This window comes from Gymnoscopelus microlampas (genome assembly GCF_963454915.1).
Source record: "Gymnoscopelus microlampas genome assembly, chromosome: 13".
NCBI lineage: Eukaryota > Metazoa > Chordata > Actinopteri > Myctophiformes > Myctophidae > Gymnoscopelus > Gymnoscopelus microlampas.
The window spans coordinates 46113546-46130808 of record NC_139950.1 but is presented as its reverse complement, the minus strand read 5'-3'; the positions used below and the strand labels follow the sequence as shown (position 1 = coordinate 46130808).

The 17263-nt window shown below is 40.9% G+C and overlaps 1 protein-coding gene and 1 long non-coding RNA gene across 2 annotated transcripts in view; both read right to left on the bottom strand.

The window, feature by feature from the left end:
* slc29a3 (solute carrier family 29 member 3) overlaps nt 1–17263 on the bottom strand; it is a 150283-nt gene that overhangs the window by 111185 nt on the left and 21835 nt on the right. The gene's annotated exons all lie outside the window — the stretch shown is intronic.
* On the bottom strand, nt 4828–5231 carry LOC311059094. The gene is made up of 3 exons (XR_014602123.1): nt 5146–5231; nt 5027–5058; nt 4828–4926 (listed from the first exon to the last, which is right to left on the bottom strand). It is a non-coding gene; the product is annotated as an uncharacterized lncRNA (long non-coding RNA).

Sequence of the window (17263 nt, the reverse complement as noted above, 5' to 3'; positions counted from 1 at the left end):
AGACAATGACGACAAATTCTTGACTGTAATACAGAGGCAAAATGAGATTGCTGATTTACTGGTTGTACAGCTAAAATTGACCTCACTTCCCTCTAAGGAAATCCCAGTTTACGATGGCAACCCTTTAGATTACCAGGCATTGATGAGGGCATTTGAGCATGGTATTGAGGAAAAGACTAGAAGCCACCAAGATAGGCTATATTACTTGGAACAGTACACCTCTGGACCCTGCAGAGAATTGGTTAGGAGCTGTCTTCATATGAATGCCAACACAGGCTACATTCACGCTAAAACACTGTTAAAAAAGCATTTAGGACAGGGCTATTCAACTAGATTAGGCAGGGGGCCGCAATCATAAAATTACTTGAAGTCAGGGGCCACAAGACCGTGACAACAAAACCGTTTAACCGCTTGTTGTGAGCTATAGGTGCGATAGGACACAATAATGGACACATTATGTCCATTATGGTAACTTATTAGGGCCTGCTTCATACTGCATTCATGCATTTTGATATTAAGAAAATGGGAAGTAGATATTTCAGTATGTTCTGTGCACTTGTCCCTGGCATGGAAGCATCTTTGTAAAAAGAGTATGGGGGACCAGGTGAAGTGTTTACTTGTTTGTATGAATGAAAGGATTTTCATTTTGTTTGTTTTGAGCACTCGGGTGATAAGAGCACAAGGTCTTATGATGTATTTGAAGTGGATGAAGATGGCAAAGATGGAAGATGGACAAAATCCACAAAGAAATAGCCTTAATAATTGCCGAACTACTTGAAAGCTACATTATTCTGAAAGTAGTTAGAAGTATAGAAGTAGACAACATTTCCGGCTGTTTTGTTTCTTTGTACTAGGTAAAAAAGGTCTTCATAATTTTAAAGATATTTTTGTGGCAGACAGTAGGCTGACAGGAAATAGGGAGAGAGATGGGGGGGGGGTGACACACAGCAAACGCCGTCGGGATTGGGAGTCGAACACGTGACTCACTGCAAGACTGGATTACCATTTATGTGGTATGTGCCTGGACCGGTAGGCCAGCATCTTTTTTTAACACCAGATGCTTAAGTACATATGAAGTGAGCTACTTTAACAATTTGACCCAAGTGATTTTCTTATGGTTGACTTACACACCAAAGATTACATTTACCCGCATTTGGGTTCCTTGCGTCTTGACTGCAAATGCAGTACTGGTAGGTGTTAATTTGGGACCCTGAGTGGAGTCACTAATATTCCTCCATTCTAAATAGTAGCCTGCATTTTCTTCTTAACTGTTAATGGTTGATTAACCATTAACAAGCTTCAGTTAACAGTTAAAAAAACATTCAAAATGGTCATCCTGTACAACCAACCATATAATAAAAAATATGTACATTTAATTTAACATTGGAACATGTAAAAAGAACATGTTCCAGGGGCCACAAGAAAGCTCCGCTGGGGCCGGATTTGGCCCGCGGGCCGCCAGTTGAATATCACTGATTTAGGAGATAACATAAAAATCTCAAGTGCCTATATGGAAAAAGCTTTAAATTGGAAAAGTATTAAGGCAGAGGATGGAGATGCACTGCATGCTTATGCACTCTTCCTGAGAGGCTGTTGTAACGCAATGAGAGATTTGGAGGATATAGAGGACCTGGATCTGACTTCTAACCTGAAACTCATTGTGTCCAAACTGCCTTATAAATTGAAGGAAAAATGGAGAACGACAGCTTGTGATATTTTAGAGCAAACGCAAAGGAGAGCAAGATTGAGCCACTTGGTACTATTTATGGAAAAGCAAGCGAGAATACTCCAGGACCCACTTTTCGGCGACATTCATGATCCTCTTGCCAATGTGAAGGTTTCAAAACCAAGGACTGCAGCTGAATCAACCTCAGGCAGATTTAAGGGCAAGGGGAGTAGTTTTGCTACTACGGTGGCAACAGTGTCTGACAGCAAAGCCGAAAAGTCACCTGTCAAAAGCAACATGCCTTTTGGTGCATATGATTTCGCATGTATTTTCTGTACCGGCAAGCATCCCTTACCTGAATGTCAGAAAATGAATGCACAGGCACATGAAGACAAAGTTCAGTTTCTCAGGGAAAAAGGACTATGCTTTGGATGTTCGAAAGTGGGACATTTGAGTAGAAATTGTAAACGGAGACTGACCTGCCAGAACTGCCAGGGCAGACATAGTTGGGGGCTGGTATACAACACTTACCACTTGCTGGAATAAAGTTGCACTTGGGGGAGAAAGGGGGGAAATAGTTGTGAATTTGATGACATTTAACTAATACTCTACTTAACATTTAAAACAAATTAAGGCAAATACCTCTCCACTGTATATGATGCAGCCTAAGAAAAGAAAAGTGCAGATATTAGGATTTTGTTCATTTCTAAAACACCATGGAAAAGCAAAATAACCAATACAAATAAAATGTAAATGTAAGGGCAATGTTTACGTCATGTAGATAGAAGATCTCACCTGGTGGAACGTGATGAGCTAAAGTTAGCTTCATGTATGCGATGGATGATGCTACACTCTGAGGAAGAGTAGGCATGGCCTGGTCCAGTCTGGTGAAACTGAGACCCAACAAGTCAGGGGTTAACATCAGCCAATAATAACGAATGAAATCACATCTACCTGTCTTCAAAAAACATAATACTATATATTGATGGATCTACTTACATTATTTGGTAGCCTACGATGAGCAGGAAATGTTTCCCTGAAAAGTGGCAAAAATATGTTGTCATTTCAAACCTTAATGTGCATGGTTACATTTTCTATTATCTTTACTTTATGTGTTTTACCGTTCCAGAGAACATAACAAGGTGGGACACAAACTCAGCCAATCCAGTTGGAGATGCAGTCAGGGAGTCAAACACTGCGTTGATGACAACGTCTTTCTCAGCAGGAAGAGGCAACACCACAAGTTCTGCACTCTGCTTTGGAGACAGGAGCCTTACAGCCTCCAGCTGGACAGAAAGACAGTCAAGAAAAGATTATCACCACCACTGGATTTTATTTGATAATAATAAGGTAACTATTTGGTCTAATCATTCTTTAGAGTTTTTTTTATGTGGCAGCGATGAAGTCTTACAGGGGAGAAGCCTGGGTTGAGATTCAGGAATTCTCTGACAGACACAAGGGCTGAGAATGGCCCAAAGTTGTTCTGCAGCCAGTAAGCACTGCTGTTGTATGGGACAGATCAGAACAAAGTATTAAGGCATTCAAACAGAAAAATGGCTGCAAATACCAGTCAAAACATTTTCCAGTAAAGATATCCCATTCTAATTGAGAATAGAATGGGAATATATTTATTCAGCAAATACATTTGAAAATGAGAGCCAAACTGTTATTGAGATATTGCAGTTAGTCAGTACCTGGCTGTGGTCGGGAGAGGAAAGGGAGGATTAGTTCCTTCAGGCCCAAATGCTGCTGCTGTGAGGTCATGTTGTCAAACTGATGGCTAAACTCCTTCAAACTGGTGAATCAAACACAGAATGAGAAATACTTATTTCTTAGCTTATTGGTGAAGCTAGAGAAAAGGCAACGGAGTCATCAAAATCAAAATCATCCCCCAGGAAGAATGAAGGTGCACAGAAATGTCTATGGAAATCCAGCAGTCAGAATTGCCACTCTCATCTCTCCAATCACATCCAGAACCACAGACGCTGATGGACCAGTCATGGTCATGGACTAGGGGAAGGATTACATGGATCAATATTTAATATTATTACATTTGCATTAATATTACGTGATGATATTTAGTGTATGGAATAGTAGATAAAGATTCTGGCTCTATAATAGAGATATTCTTTCAAATCTTGATAGACTGTTTGCCTGACAGTGAATAGGGAATTTTTATTAGCATTTTTTTTCATTAGCAAATCTTTTAAAGATTATTAAAAACATGAGCTTTAAATTTAAATAATTTCAGAATTCAGATGTGTTACTTTTAATTAGTTTTTAGAGATTGTTCATTCTGTCTTCACCATAAAAGTTGTTTTCAGTGTCTGGTTAGAGCTACTTTTTGTACCGTGTTGGCAAGAAGATCCAGAGCTGCGACCCCAGAGGTCTTAGAGAGGAACAGCTTCCAGACTGGTCTGGAACCAGTGGAGCTGGGGGGCTGGTTACACTTCATCACTGCTGCCAGATCCTGTGCTGTCAACATGGACACCTGGGTGGAGATAATGGACAAAGCAGAACAGAAAAAACAGGAAACCTTTAATGAAGTCAAAATTGAAAAATAATAACTGTTGCGTTCAATGTGAGAGACTTAAGTGGCTTACTGAAGCACACGTGTATTCTTCAATGCCAAAGTCACAAAAACGTCCATTCATCTGTCTGTTGTTGAGGAGGAGCTGTAGTGCAGTGCTTTGGTAGCCGAAAAGGAAAACATTTGAGTTGCAAAACGAAAAGTTTGTTCATTAAATATATTTGAGATATTGTAGGCATTGCCTCAGAACACTCACCTGTTAATTCCAACACAAATGTCTGTTTCTGTGAAAACATTAATTAATTAATTCATTATGAAAATAAATCACAATAAAATTCATAACAATGAATCAAAACTACTATACACTTACCATTTGCTGAAGTAACATTGCACTTGGGAAAGAAAGAAAGAGTGAAATGTTTTTAATTTGGTGACATTTAGTCAATTAGACTTTAAAATGTGAATATCATTTCAGGTACCTACCTCTCCACTGTAGATGATGCAGCCTAAGTATAGACAGAAAAAGTTTTGTTGATTTTAGAAATGCAATGGGAAAAACATAACCACTGCCAATAACATGTGAACATAACAGCATAGTGATACATCACTTTTAACTCAGTCGAAGATCTCACCTGGTGGAATTTGATGAAGCAAAGTCAGCTTGTTGTATGTGATGGATGATGCTACACTCGGTGGAAGAGTAAACATGGCCAGGTCCAGTCTGGTGAAACTGAGACCCAACAAGTTGGGGTTAACATAGGCCAAAAATAATGATTTGAATTATTTCTACTTGGTCTTCAAAAAACTAAATATACTGATAGATAACTTACATTATTTTGTACGACAAGCAGGAAATTTCACCCTGAAAAATGACAAAAAGAGTTTGTGATTTCAAACCAAATGTGCATAGTTACAGTTTATATTACCATCATTACTTCACAGTTTTTACCTTTCCAGAGAACATAACAAGGTGGGACACAAACTCAGCCAATCCTCTCTCCTTTGGAGATTCGGTCAGATAGTCAAACACTGCGTGGATGACAACGTCTTTCTCAGGAAGAAGAGGCAACACCACAAGTTCTGCACTCTGCTTTGGAGACAGGAGCCTTACAGCCTCCAGCTAGATGGAAAGAAAGTCAAGAAAAACTTGATCACCACCACTGGACTTTATTTTATATTTAAAAAGTAATGATCTCTTGGAGTTAATAATTCATCATTGTTATGTAATGTAACAACTTTAAAGTCTTACAGGGGAGAAGCCTGGGTTTAGATTCAGGAATTCACTGACAGACACAAGACCTGAGAATGCACCAAAGTTGTTCTCCAACCATACCAGTAAACACTGCTGTTGGACACACGGCCTCGGTCTGAAGGGGACAGATCAGAATGAAACATTAAGGCATTGAAAGGTGTCTGGAAATACAGTCAATATATTTTCCTGTAAAAAATATATAACATTTTAATAGATTGTAAAAATAGATAGATAGATTGCAGTTAGTCAGTACCTGACTGTGGTCAGGACAGGAAAGGGATTATTAGTTCCGTCAGGACCACTTGCTGCTGATGTGAGGTCATGTTGTCGAACTGATGGCTAAACTCCTGCAATCAGTGGATCAAATCAAAATACAATGAAAAATACTTGTTTTCACTTCTTCGTTTTTCGGCCAATTCCCATCAGGGTGCGCCACATCATCCGTTTCCATCTGCTTCTGTTTTCGGCATCTTCTTTGGTCACTCTAGCCACCTGCATGTCGTCTCCCTCCGCATTCATAAACTTCATCTTTGGTCTACCTCTTCTCCTCTTGCCTGGCAGCTCCATCTTCAGCATCCTTCTCCCAATATACCTCTCATCCCTCCTCCGTATATATCCAAACAAACATCCAAACCTCGCCTCTCTTGCATTATCCCAAAACCTTCTAACCTGGGCTAATCCTCCAATGTAATCATTGGCATCCTCAATTTTGCCACCTCTAGTTCCGCCTCCTGTCTTTTCATCAGTGCCACCATTTCCAAGCCGTACACATCTTCCCTCTCACTCTAGCTGGAACCCTTCTCTCACAAATCACCCCTGACTCCATCAGTTCCACCCTACCTATCGCTTCTTCAGCTCTCTTCCACACTACCCATTACTTTGGACTCAATTCAACTTCACTATTATATGACTTTTTACTCACGAGAAAAAAGAAAAGAAATTCAAAACATTGTGACTTAGCTATGCTTTTCACCCAAACACCCCATTATGGGAGATGAAATGTGAAATACATCCACATAAAGATGATAGCCCCAGGTGGGAAAATTCAGTCAAAGGGTATACAGATGGAAGAAGTCTCCAGCTCAATACTTACACTTGCTGGTATGTGTTACAGCTGAGGTTCCTGCTGCTGAGGCAGTATAGAAACTCTCCTGATGCAGACGACAGGAACACCTCTCAAACGTCCAGAGAACCACTTCCCAATGACATCACTGTCCCTCAACTGTTCATCCGTCAGAATCGACACTCTCAGCTCTCCAATCACATCCAGAACCGCAGACGCCGATGGACCAGTCATCGTCATGGACTAGGGGAAGGATTACATGGGTCAATATTTCATTTAAATGTGCATTACGTGTGAGCTCATTTGGTGTAAAGAATAGTGGACAGGGCTTTTCGCTCTACAATAGAGAACTTTCATTCCAAACCTGGGTGGACTTTAAGTGGACAAATAACAGCTTCTGGCCAGAAATAATTGATTTTTTTATTTTTATTTTGCATTGGTGCATTTTATAATTACTAATTATAAACATAGACTGTAATTATGTGTAGGTCTGAGATATACTAACTCAGTCATCATTGTTCATTTTAATTAGTTTCAGTGATTGGTCATTCTATCTTTGCCATTACACTTAGCAGTTTAGTTTCAGTTTATTTCAGTGTCTGGTTAGATCTAGTTTTTGTACCGTGTTGGCAAGAAGATCCAGAGCTGCATCCAACACCCCAGAGGCCTTGGAGAGGAACAGCTTCCAGACTGGTCTGGAACCAGTGGAGCTGGGGCACCAGTAGTTCGGTAGGCTTGCGTGCCGCACGTCTGGGGGCCAACATCCTCCGAGACTAGGCAGTGGTACTATTTAACCCATGGTTGGGGGCTGGTTCGTGGGCACCAGTAGTTCGGTAAGCTTGCGTGCCGCACGTCTGGGGGCCAACCTCCTCCGAGACGAGGCAGTGGTACTATTTAACCCATAGTTGGGGGCTGGTTCGTGGGCACCAGTAGTTCGGTAAGCTTGCGTGCCGCACGTCTGGGGGCCAACCTCCTCCGAGACGAGGCAGTGGTACTATTTAACCCATAGTTGGGGGCTGGTTCGTGGGCACCAGTAGTTCGGTAGGCTTGCGTGCCGCACGTCTGGGGGCCAACCTCCTCCGAGACGAGGCAGTGGTACTATTTAACCCATAGTTGGGGGCTGGTTCGTGGGCACCAGTAGTTCGGTAAGCTTGCGTGCCGCACGTCTGGGGGCCAACCTCCTCCGAGACGAGGCAGTGGTACTATTTAACCCATAGTTGGGGGCTGGTTCGTGGGCACCAGTAGTTCGGTAGGCTTGCGTGCCGCACGTCTGGGGGCCAACCTCCTCCGAGACGAGGCAGTGGTACTATTTAACCCATAGTTGGGGGCTGGTTCGTGGGCACCAGTAGTTCGGTAAGCTTGCGTGCCGCACGTCTGGGGGCCAACCTCCTCCGAGACGAGGCAGTGGTACTATTTAACCCATAGTTGGGGGCTGGTTCGTGGGCACCAGTAGTTCGGTAGGCTTGCGTGCCGCACGTCTGGGGGCCAACCTCCTCCGAGACGAGGCAGTGGTACTATTTAACCCATAGTTGGGGGCTGGTTCGTGGGCACCAGTAGTTCGGTAAGCTTGCGTGCCGCACGTCTGGGGGCCAACCTCCTCCGAGACGAGGCAGTGGTACTATTTAACCCATAGTTGGGGGCTGGTTCGTGGGCACCAGTAGTTCGGTAGGCTTGCGTGCCGCACGTCTGGGGGCCAACCTCCTCCGAGACGAGGCAGTGGTACTATTTAACCCATAGTTGGGGGCTGGTTCGTGGGCACCAGTAGTTCGGTAGGCTTGCGTGCCGCACGTCTGGGGGCCAACCTCCTCCGAGACTAGGCAGTGGTACTATTTAACCCATAGTTGGGGGCTGGTTCGTGGGCACCAGTAGTTCGGTAGGCTTGCGTGCCGCACGTCTGGGGGCCAACCTCCTCCGAGCATTATAATTGCACAAATTTAATGACCAGAAGTCTAGCTTCACATTTGCGCTTTTTATAGAATTGTCACATCAGAAGACAGACCCTTGCAGCGTAGAGAATAGAGAATAGTTATACCCTTCCAGACAAGAGCCATATCCCTGCAGACACGGCCGTCTTCAAGGCAAGAGTACAGTCAGAGTGCAACATATGCAACATTAAATAAATGCACTCATAAACCTTATAGACGCCGGTAGGGAGGGGCTTTATTATATTATTCGCTTATAGATTCCAACGAGTTGGAATCAACACTCGATTAATGTTAGGACGTATCAACAGATAAATCCTATTGACACACTTCCCTAAAGGCAAGGCTCCTTTCAGTCAGAGGAGGCATTTATCTGAGCTTCAGAGCTTGCTCTATCGGCTACGGCGATCGGATCCCTTCAAGACAGACTTCAAGACTGGAAGGGTAGAACTATTCTTTACACTGCGAGGCTCGGTCTTCTGATATGACATTCTATAAAAAGGTACTGAATTCATTGTTATATGGGTATTGAATTCATTGTTATATGGGTATTGAATTCCCATTATATGGGAGCGCCAATGGAGGGGGAAGGCTGCTTCTGTACACGCTCCTCAGCGTCGCAACGTTTTTCCTTCTTTTTAGTATTTTTAAGCTTTTATTATTTTACATGTACTTAAAAGATGTATGAAAAAATTGCCTTTCCCTGTTCTCAAGTAAAATATTGATATGCGATTAAAATGTGATTAATTGTGATTAATTCATTACAAAGCCTCTAATTAATTTGATAAATGTTTTTAATCGAGTCCCAACCCTAGTTCTTATATATATTTATAATGTTCTTACCCTTCATCACAGACACCTGTAGCAGAGTCTCCAAACTTTGTAATCCAGTGTACACAAACTGACCGTTGGAGATTTCCCCAGCAGAGCCACATGACTTCCCTGTGGAAGAGAAAGAAATGTCCTTCAATACACTGGTATGAAATATCCAGTGGTGTAAAGTAACTAAGTACATTTACTAAAGTACCGTACTTAAGTACAATTAGAAGGTACTTTTACTTTACTGGAGTATTTCCAATTGTCTATACTTTTACTTACATCTCAGAGGCAAATATTGTACTGTTACTCCACTACAATTATTTGAAAACTTTAGTTACTAGTTATTGAAGATATACATTATTATATTATAAAAACATACATTAACCACTTGCCTTTCACAACCACAAGGACGCACGTACGCACGCACACGCCACTAACCTGTACACACTCGGGTCCAGATTGACAAAGGTGTCCATGTTGACATTGGAGCCAGCGGCACTTCTCACATAGGAAAGGGATGCACCACCTACAGGTCATAAAGAAAATACTGAATTTATCCATCTCTGAAGTGTGCGTGTGTGCGTGCGTGCGTGCGTGCGCAATAAAGGACAAGGATAGGATAGAACGCAATGGTATGAGCCAAAAGCGTCGTGTTTATTGAATTCCTAAAGAAAGCGGAAATATGGAAAAATGAACAAAACCAGTTGACTGTGCAGCCCCAGGACAGTATCTCCAATATTTCAAAACACTCAAAAGCGAAATCAACCAAATCAACCACTTCATCAGTTACCGCAGCCCGACTCTACTCTACAAGCTCACTTGGTGCTGTGCTATGAGCTTGTATATCTGCTATTTTTTTTAACACTGGCCCTGGAATGACCCAAAGACACTTAGGCACACAGAAGTGAGCATGTTTGTATGCCAGGTACTTATTAAAGCATACTTTCAAACGGAAACAAATATACTAAATAATACATTGCATCCACGACGTGAAAACACAGCAACTATACCAGTTAACTACACAACTGTACCAGTATGCAAACACATACTAGTACAGTTAAGTAAGGGTGCGACTGCTAGTATACTGCTTCTGGGTGAATACAGTAACTGCCTTTAAAACGAAATTGTGATTTTGAGAGACCAATTTCATCCAATCAGGAGAGAGAACTCATACAGGACACATCCTATACAATCAAGTTGTTGATTATGGTTGGATGAAATTGCCAACACACCCTTAATTTTCTGTTTAAAAAGGACCTGCAGAGACAGGCTGTTCCCTGTTACTAAACAAACACAAAGCAATGATGGCTATAAGCATATAGCTTTCTATAAACTGGACAATAGCAAAGAAACAGTGCCAAGATCGATCTTGAAAACTGTCATATTGTGCTGAAACATTGGCCACATATGGGTAAGACAGACACAGAGGATACACAATCAGAGCCTGTTAATGGGCATCAACAATGGATCATTTATTCAACCCCTAGCCACACCTCTAATCACCCCCTATTATCACCTTTCAGTCAGCTGACAACTCTATAGAAAATTGAAGCAACACATACTTGTCACCTGAATACCAGTGGTTCTCAAACTATTGAATTGTCAAAGAGCTCTTTGACATTACAAAAGAGATTTGCATTAGACCACAAACCCCCATAACCTACTAGTATTTGACCTCCAGACAATGTCAATAAGCCAACATTAGATAGTTACACACCTTGCAGTAGGTCTGGGATGGTGTGTCTGTCACCTGGGTCCGCAGCCTGAGCTGTAAACAAATAAATACAATATTTTAGACACAAAGCTATGAAAGTACATGCATGACAATAGCAGATCTACAAGCTCACAAGTGACCTACAAGCTGACAAGTGAGCTTGTAAGCCTACAAGCTCACAACATGTTGCATTGTGAGCTTGTAGATCTGCCATTTTCAAATAGCCAAAGTTTAAATGGGGCTGAAGTGGTTAATGTACCCTATGTTTTTTTAAACAATAACCCAAATCAAAAGTAACTAAAGTTTTCTAACAATTGTAGTGGATTAAAGGTACAATATTTGCCTCTGAGCTGTAGTGGATAGAAGTACAAGTACAGTATTTTTCTATGCAAACTGATACAGTAAAAATCACTGTTTTTGCTGGCAGCAGTGGCACACTATTACACTGTTGATATGGCAGTCAAAGAGTTAAGCTACAGAGTATATATATTGGCAATGCCTCCTTAAAAACGGACAATGGACTGACCCCAAGAAAATGTCCATATGCTAACATTAGATAGTTAGATCTAAACGGTTTTGATTTGCACATGTGTCATGTTATGTTAAACAAACCTTGCAGTAGTGCAGTCTGGGACGGTCCCCTCAGTCCACATCTGTGTTGGCCAAGATATCAGGTCCGATGTACAGCCACGCCACAGCTGAAAATGTCAAGCAAAAATACTGTATTTTAGACACAAATATATATTTGTCACCATATAAATATAGTGACAATAGCAGATCTACAAGCTCACAAGTTATCTACAAGCTAACAAGTGAGCGTGTCGATCGGCTATTTAAAATAAGGCAACAAGTTTACAGTGAGCTTGTAGATCTGCTATTTTCCAAACATTAAACTCACAGTGAGCTTGTAGATATGTCAGTGATGTTGCTAGGTTTTCAATGTAATGTGTCCCAGAAAAATGTTATGGGTCCAAAATAAAATGTTTTTTTTTTCTCTCGTTCTCTTTTATCTCCAAGTGTTATACTTATAGCTACATTCAAATTATCTGAACATTAAACAAAATGTGGCAAATTTTTAACTATTTGTTAAAAGAAAGTGTGTGTGAGTACATTATATCCTGATACACTGGTTCTCAACCTTTTCAGGCTGTGACCCCCCAAAATAATCATATTTTTACTGGGGGGCCGCCAAAATAATCATATTTGAACTGGGGATCCCCCAAAATAATCATATTTGAACTCCCCCCACCCCACCTGACAAGCACTTCAGGGGTTGTGGCATTACGTTTAGTTTGACTTGGTTCCACAGATAAATATTGTGAGGCGTTGTGAGCTTGTGGATCTGCTATTTTCTTAGATGATTTTAGATAAGAGCCTATCTAATGAATCATGCAGTGGCTATATTTTCAACATAAATGCATGCTGCTTCGATGCGAGAGTGTGTAGCGTGTAACCAGTGATGGAAAGTAACTAAGTACATCTACTTAAGTACTGTACTTAAGTACAATTTTGAGGTATTTGTACTTTACTTGAGTATTTCCAATTTCCAATACCTTTACTTCTACTCCACTACATCTCAGAGGCAAATATTGTACTTTTACTCCACTACATTTATTTGAAAACTTTAGTTACTAGTTACTTTTCAGATATAAATTATGATATTATGAAACATACATTAACCACTTTAGCCCTATTTTATACACAGGCTATTTGAAGTTTTCTAACAATTGTAGTGGATTAAAGGTACAATATTTGCCTCTGAGCTGTAGTGGATAGAAGTACAAGTACAGTATTTTTCTATGCAAACTGATACAGTAAAAATCACTGTTTTTGCTGGCAGCAGTGGCACACTATTACACTGTTGATATGGCAGTCAAAGAGTTAAGCTACAGAGTATATATATTGGCAATGCCTCCTTAAAAACGGACAATGGACTGACCCCAAGAAAATGTCCATATGCTAACATTAGATAGTTAGATCTAAACGGTTTTGATTTGCACATGTGTCATGTTATGTTAAACAAACCTTGCAGTAGTGCAGTCTGGGACGGTCCCCTCAGTCCACATCTGTGTTGGCCAAGATATCAGGTCCGATGTACAGCCACGCCACAGCTGAAAATGTCAAGCAAAAATACTGTATTTTAGACACAAATATATATTTGTCACCATATAAATATAGTGACAATAGCAGATCTACAAGCTCACAAGTTATCTACAAGCTAACAAGTGAGCGTGTCGATCGGCTATTTAAAATAAGGCAACAAGTTTACAGTGAGCTTGTAGATCTGCTATTTTCCAAACATTAAACTCACAGTGAGCTTGTAGATATGTCAGTGATGTTGCTAGGTTTTCAATGTAATGTGTCCCAGAAAAATGTTATGGGTCCAAAATAAAATGTTTTTTTTTTCTCTCGTTCTCTTTTATCTCCAAGTGTTATACTTATAGCTACATTCAAATTATCTGAACATTAAACAAAATGTGGCAAATTTTTAACTATTTGTTAAAAGAAAGTGTGTGTGAGTACATTATATCCTGATACACTGGTTCTCAACCTTTTCAGGCTGTGACCCCCCAAAATAATCATATTTTTACTGGGGGGCCGCCAAAATAATCATATTTGAACTGGGGATCCCCCAAAATAATCATATTTGAACTCCCCCCACCCCACCTGACAAGCACTTCAGGGGTTGTGGCATTACGTTTAGTTTGACTTGGTTCCACAGATAAATATTGTGAGGCGTTGTGAGCTTGTGGATCTGCTATTTTCTTAGATGATTTTAGATAAGAGCCTATCTAATGAATCATGCAGTGGCTATATTTTCAACATAAATGCATGCTGCTTCGATGCGAGAGTGTGTAGCGTGTAACCAGTGATGGAAAGTAACTAAGTACATCTACTTAAGTACTGTACTTAAGTACAATTTTGAGGTATTTGTACTTTACTTGAGTATTTCCAATTTCCAATACCTTTACTTCTACTCCACTACATCTCAGAGGCAAATATTGTACTTTTACTCCACTACATTTATTTGAAAACTTTAGTTACTAGTTACTTTTCAGATATAAATTATGATATTATGAAACATACATTAACCACTTTAGCCCTATTTTATACACAGGCTATTTGAAAATAGCCAATCTACAAGCTCACAACATTGTGAGCTTGTAGATCTACTATTTAAAAAAATGGTAGTACTTTTACTTTTGGTACTTTAAGTACATTTTGATGCCAATACTTTTGTACTTTTACTCAAGTACATTTTGAAATCCAGACTTCTACTTGTAACAGAGTACTTCTACATTGCAGTATTGGTACTTTTACTTAAGTAAAACATTTGAGTACTTTTTCCACCACTGCGTGTAACCACAGCACAGATTTGCATCGCATTGTAAACAGCACACTTTGAGTTTCTAACTTGCGGTCACAGTCAGTGTGTGGTACTTCTAGGTGGATCTTACTGTAACTGTAATGGCAATTTAATTCCTCCTTTGGTTTCAACAATTGCACATTACTTCACAGGTGGTGGTGAATGGAGTGATCCTACGCAGTAAAAAAGAAATAAAACATAACAGATGGAAGTCCAGTCCAAAAAATCCAGGTTTAGGTGCATTTATTGTAGTTTTGCAGTTTTAAGTGAACATACCATTGAATGCAGGGTTATGTCTAGTGGTTCTGTCTGTTTTCTCTCTGGTACTGGTAGAAACGGTGTGGCTCCTAACCACCCTGTGTCCTCTGTCCTCTGATCTACCTAATCAGTGCACCTGAGACCCTTAAGTAACACCTAGTGCTGTTCAAACTAGAGCCCGCCACCCAGTGTCGAAAAATAATAATGCCAACTAAGAAATAATATAAAAATGGCTCCTACACACCGGCCCCTAATTGTCTTAAGTGTAATAACACAATTACAAAATAAAACATGGGAGCTATATTCAAATTCACATTTTTTTTTGGGCATTTCTTCTTTTTTTTCACATTTTTGCCAATTTCAAAAGAAAACATAGGCAACTAAAACAGTGTAGGCATTCAGTCTCTTAGGTTTCAGTCTCTTGGAGTAGACATATCTTTGTTATTGGTCTCTCCAAGATGTTGCTTTTAGTCTTTAGTCGAACTGTGCGTACAAGACCTTTTGTGTCAGAAATGGTATCCAATATTCTCCCCAATAACCAGGAGCCTCGTGGTGCAGTGGGATCAACCACCACAACAATGTCACCTGGGGCAAAACTTCTCCTTGCTGTTGACCATCGTTGCCGTTCTTGGATTAAAGGCAAGTATTCTTTTGTCCATCGTTTCCAAAAGAGATCTGCCATGTATTGTACTTGTTTCCACCTACGTTTGAGGTACAGATCCTCCTTTACAAAGAATCCAGGTGGCAATACTGGCTGTGTTTTCAACAAAAGAAGATGGTTTGGGGTCAGCGCTTCCAGGTCCAATGGGTCATCAGAAGACTTGGTTATGGGTCGATCATTTAAAATTGCTTCCACTTCACACATTAAAGTTTGCAATCCTTCATCATCGAGCACTTGTTGATGAAGAACAGAACGTAGTACACTTCGTACCATGCGGATCAGTCGCTCCCAAACACCGCCGTGATGGGATCCTGCAGGGGGGTTAAAGCTCCACTTTATCCCTTGCTGAAGCATAGCATTCTGGATTTTATCCTGATTCAAACTATTCAGTGCTTCCCTTAATTCTCTTTCCGCTCCTACAAAGTTTGTGCCATTATCTGATCTCAAAGTCAAAACTTGGCCTCGTCGACAGATGAATCTTCGTAATGCATGGATGCAGGAGTCTGTGTCAAGTGTATGTGCAACTTCAAGATGTACTGCTCTGCTTGCCATGCAGGTGAAGATTACACCATACCTTTTAATGAGACTTCGTCCTCTCTTGATTTCTATAGGACCGAAGTAGTCTACTCCTACATCTGTGAATGGAGGCTTGTCTGGTTGAATCCTCTCCAAAGGCAAGTCTGCCATTTTTTGCTCTCCGACTCTTCCCCGCTGTCGTTTGCACATAATACAGTCGGTTATGATTTTTCTTGCAGCGGAGTTAGCTTTGATGATCCAATATTTTTTGCGGAGACAAGACAGCATATAATTTCTTCCTCCATGTCCGAGTTGTTTATGGATATGTCGTAACAATAGTGTGGATATGTGAAGGTCCTTCGAGAGGATAATTGGATGTTTAATCTCCTCAGGCATCGCTAGCCTATTCAGGCGGCCACCTACTCTCAGAAGTCCATCATCCAGCACCGGATCCAATTTGTACAAATGACTGCTTCTTTTGACATCTTTACCAGTTTGCAGAACAGATATTTCTTCTTGGAATCTTTGTCTTTGACTGAATGAGATGACTGCATTTTCTGCTTGGCTAAGATCTTCAGGAGATAAACACTGTCCACGAAGTGTCGCTTGAAAGACTTGCATCTCCTCTTCAACCTTCTCCTTTAATTTGACAGGATCATTTTCAACACTACTCACTGCAGTTTGAATGTCATTTCTCCTTCTAGTCAGTTGCAAGAGTGTGGTCTTTACTTTAAGAAGCCAAGCTACAGCAGTCTTCAGTCTCATCCATGATGAGAAGTAGTGGATTAGATAGTTGGTTGGGTTCAATTGAGTTTTGACAATGACATTTACTGTGATGTCAGGTTTGATTTCTGGATCATTAGCAGAGATTGTAGATTCAAAGTGCAAGTTTGGCCATTCATCCTTTGATCTACAGAGAAAATCTGGTCCTCTGAGCCATTTTTTGCAGCTTAAGAAGCGGTCTGCTGTCAGCCCTCTTGACGCTGCATCTGCAGGATTTTCCTTTGTGCTCACATATCTCCATTGTGATACATCAGTAGCATCCCTTACAAAAGAGATCCTGTTTGCTACAAAAGTTTGAAAGCGTTTAGTTTCATTGTTTATGTACTTCAGCACTGTAGTGCTATCCGTCCAGAAAATGGATTTGTCCAGTGGTAACTGCAAGTCCCTTCGCAGCATAGTGTCAACTCTGACAGCCAGGACTGCCGCTGCCAGCTCCATTCTTGGAATTGTCATTTGTTTCAATGGTGCCACTCTGGATTTTCCTATTGTGAATGCAACATGCACTTCCCTGTTGCCATTTTCCAGTCTTAGGTAAGAGACAGTTCCGTAGCCACTCTCACTGGCATCCGAAAAATGATGCAACTGCGAGTGTGTGACTTGACCAAAGTTCTTAGGCTTCATACATCGGTCCACTTTGAACTCCACCATTTGCTTGAGATCCGCTAGCCATCCTGTCCACTGCTGAGAGAAAACTTGGGGTATGGCTTCATCC